Source organism: Nanorana parkeri, unplaced genomic scaffold (genome assembly GCF_000935625.1).
Source record: "Nanorana parkeri isolate BGI_ZX_2015 unplaced genomic scaffold, ASM93562v1 scaffold2140, whole genome shotgun sequence".
Taxonomy (NCBI): Eukaryota; Metazoa; Chordata; class Amphibia; order Anura; family Dicroglossidae; genus Nanorana; species Nanorana parkeri.
Window position 1 is genome coordinate 179,025 of NW_017308408.1, and position 3,486 is coordinate 182,510.

The 3,486-nt window shown below is 40.9% G+C and overlaps 1 pseudogene; it reads right to left on the reverse strand.

Annotated features, from left to right (window-relative positions):
- Positions 1–2,296: 2,296 nt before the first annotated feature.
- On the reverse strand, positions 2,297–3,068 carry LOC108800805 (annotated as a pseudogene).
- Between the last annotated feature and the right edge of the window lie 418 nt (positions 3,069–3,486).

Genomic DNA, 3,486 nt, shown 5'->3' on the forward strand with positions numbered 1-3,486 from the left:
GACAAGTGCCCTCCTTCTGACCCACAATTGACCTCCTTAGGACTCCTTTATGACATGCATTTGTCCTTCTTCTAAGTGGCATTAACCTGATTCAAGTTGCTTCTCCAGTCCCACTTACATGCATGAGAACAACAGCAGTTCTGATGACAACAAAAGCCAACACGGGCTCTTATAAAAACAGTTGCTACACATTTATTGGTTAACAATTTGCCCTATTCCCCCAAAAAAATGTTTTGCAGATTCAAAGACACATTTCCATCAAAAAATATTTGCCAACAGCTATAAATATCTGTACTTCAGAGTAATGTTAGGTAATGTAGTGCAAGCTATTGATGAAAGCTCAAAAGCCACATGTATCCCCATTCACCAGACACCTTTAATAAGTATATCTGCACATCAAGCTGAGAAGGCAAATCATGTTGTTTTCATAAGGAAACACATTTCTCATAGTGCTAAAACTTTGTGGTTGTAATTTAATAAGGTGGTTGAGAATCACTCAACCATTTTTTTTAAATTGGTAATTGATTTATTTTTTACTTTGTAAAGGGATTTTTTTTACTTGGTAATTTCTAACTTTTTAATTAAAAACATCATAGCCCCTTCTTGGACATGCAAGCTGAGATTCCTCTAGGAAGGAAGCAGTCAGTGAGTGGGTCTTTGCCATGCAGATAGCAGACTTCATATCTTTTTCTACTTTGGTTTCCTTGAAAGCCAATCCTAACAACGCACTATTCATCCCAAAACACTTCACGTTATCATAATGGACCTGGGATCTGCAACACGTGCAGTGCCAAGAAGGGTCAGGCAAATCATCTCTCCACATGTGAGCCACATAGGTAGCTACCACTTCATAGTCACATAGGTGTAGAGATAGGTGGGGACATAGGTGGCTACCCCTTCATAGTCACATAGTTTTAGAGAAAGGTGAGGCACATAGGTGGCTACCAGTGGCGTAACCAGAGTTATGGGAGCCTGGGGCAGAATATTTCCCCCCCATGATATAAAAATCCACCGGAACTGTACCCCCCATCCCCCACCCCATAAAATAGAAAAATAGATTGAGAACCAAAGTCCTCAATCTCTTTTTCTGTATCCCCTGTTATCAATGAACAGGAATACTTTATGAGTGTTCCTGTTCATTGATAACAGAGTATGTTTACTATAACCACGATTATGAATGAACAGGAGGGGATATAGATCACTCCCATTCATTCATAATTGAGGATATAGTAACCATACCATATCCTCAATTATCTACAAACACTCAGCGATCACTGATTGCTGAGTGTTTCCTCTCACTCTCCTCTCTGACACGCTGTCACAGGCTAAGTGAGCGGTGCAGGGAGGAGAGCTCAGCCTCCTTTGGCAGCGCTGTCTCCTCCCCCACACAGCTCTGCCGCACTGTGATAGGCGGCTGAGCGGTGTGGGAGGAGAGACACCGGACGATCACGACGGTCCCCTCCCGCAGTGCTCGGCCGGCTGTCACTTTCTCTCCTCCCTGCTGGGACACAGAGCAGCGCCCAGCGGGGAGGAAAGAAATCACGGCTGCGCCGACAAAACGGCAGGAAAATTGCACTTTCGGCATTTGGCCAAAAGTGCCTTTTTTGGCCGGCACCCCCCCTGGTTGTTTTATGCCACTGGTGGCTACCACTTCATAGTCACATAGTTTTAGAGATAGGTGAGGGACATAGGTGGCTGCCACTTTATAGTCACATAGTTTTAGAGATAGGTGAGGGACATAGGTGGCTACCTCTTCATAGTAACATAGTTTTAGAGATCCTTTGAAATACTTAACTCTGCACCAAACAAGTATGGAAAAGAGAAAATAGAAATGTCCATATGTGGCCTATATGCTGTTAGTACAGTTATACATTAGGAAACTCAGGTAAGACACCTTCAGGGAACACCTGCATAGCTTTTGATGCCTTTAGTATGGTTTCTTGTCAGAAACACAAACACAAGAGATTAGCTGTGGGATTTCTGGGTCATTTCTGGGTACAGTGATCAAATTAAGAACATTTAAGTTTTTTTTTACTCTTTGTGGCATCTGCTCACACGATTAATAGGTTAGGGGCAAAAAGTATCCCTAAGATCAGATCACCACAAAGGGGGAGGTCATCTATATTTACTGCATAAAGCTAATGTTGCTTAGGAAGCTGCTATATGTTAAACAATTGCTATATATTCCTTACTTCTCACATTCACTGATAACATGGTGCTAGCAGTGAATCAGCTTTATCAACATTGACTGGAAATGCTTACAAATATGCCTCTTATGTTAATGTTAACTTTTGTTTTACTCAAACACCTGTCTTCGATTATTAAGCCGAGGTTTAAAAAGCAAGATGTACATTTTTGGTATGAAAATGCAGCTTAATATTCCAGCACATGAGGTCTGTATGGCAAATATCTCCATGGCTACTACATATTTTCCTTTGGTGCTCAGATAGGCCGGGATCATGGCAATCCAGACACTGCAGAACACCAGCATGCTGAAGGTGATGTACTTGGCTTCATTAAAACTGTCCGGTAATTTCCTCACCATGAAAGCCAGAGCAAAACTCGCAGCTGCTAGAAGCCCCATATAACCCAACATAGAGTAGAACCAGATAACTGACCCTTCATTACACTGAATGACTATCTTCCCAGGATAGGAGTGCATGTCATACTCTTGGTAAGGAGGAGACATTAACAGCCACATAATACAGATCAGAACTTGGACAGAGGAACATGAGAAAAGCAAGTAATTGGAAACTCTAACTGAGACCCATTTCTTCCATGAGCTTCCAGGTCTGACTGCTTTGAAAGCAATGCATACAGTGGTAGACTTGGCCAGAACAGAAGAGACAGTAATGGAAAAAAAAATCCAAATGAACTTTGTCGCAGCATGCAGGTTACATCCACAGGACATCCGAGGAACAAGAACACACAGAGGAAGCTCAGCAAGATTGAGATTAGGAGGATAAAGCTCACAGTCCAGTTATTGGCTCTAACAATCGGGGTCTTCCAGTGATATATAAATGTTACCAATATAAACAATGTCATTTTGAAAACATTGCTGATAATAAGCTAAACATTAAAAACAAAGAATCCTTCTCATATGACAGGAAATCATATGTTTTCGGAATGCATTTCCCATGTTTCTCATCAGGCCACTCATCATCAGGACACTTTCAGCAGTTCTCCATATCTGTTATGATGGAGAAAATCCTTAGATCACACTGTACAATCATTCATAAAGAGTGTTGCACTGCTGATATGACAATATTTGGTTTTATTGTTGGAATTTTCTCATGTAAAATACTAGTTGCTATAGGTGAGGGATTTTGGTAAATTGATTTTGCTACCAAATGACTGATTTTGGCAGCTTCTGAGGAATTTCACTGAAGTGGAAACTTAACTTCATACCTTTGATTGTTTATAAGCTGTTTTTATTTTGGCTGCATACTTTTTTTGTGATCTCTGCATTTGATTTTTTTTTGTTAG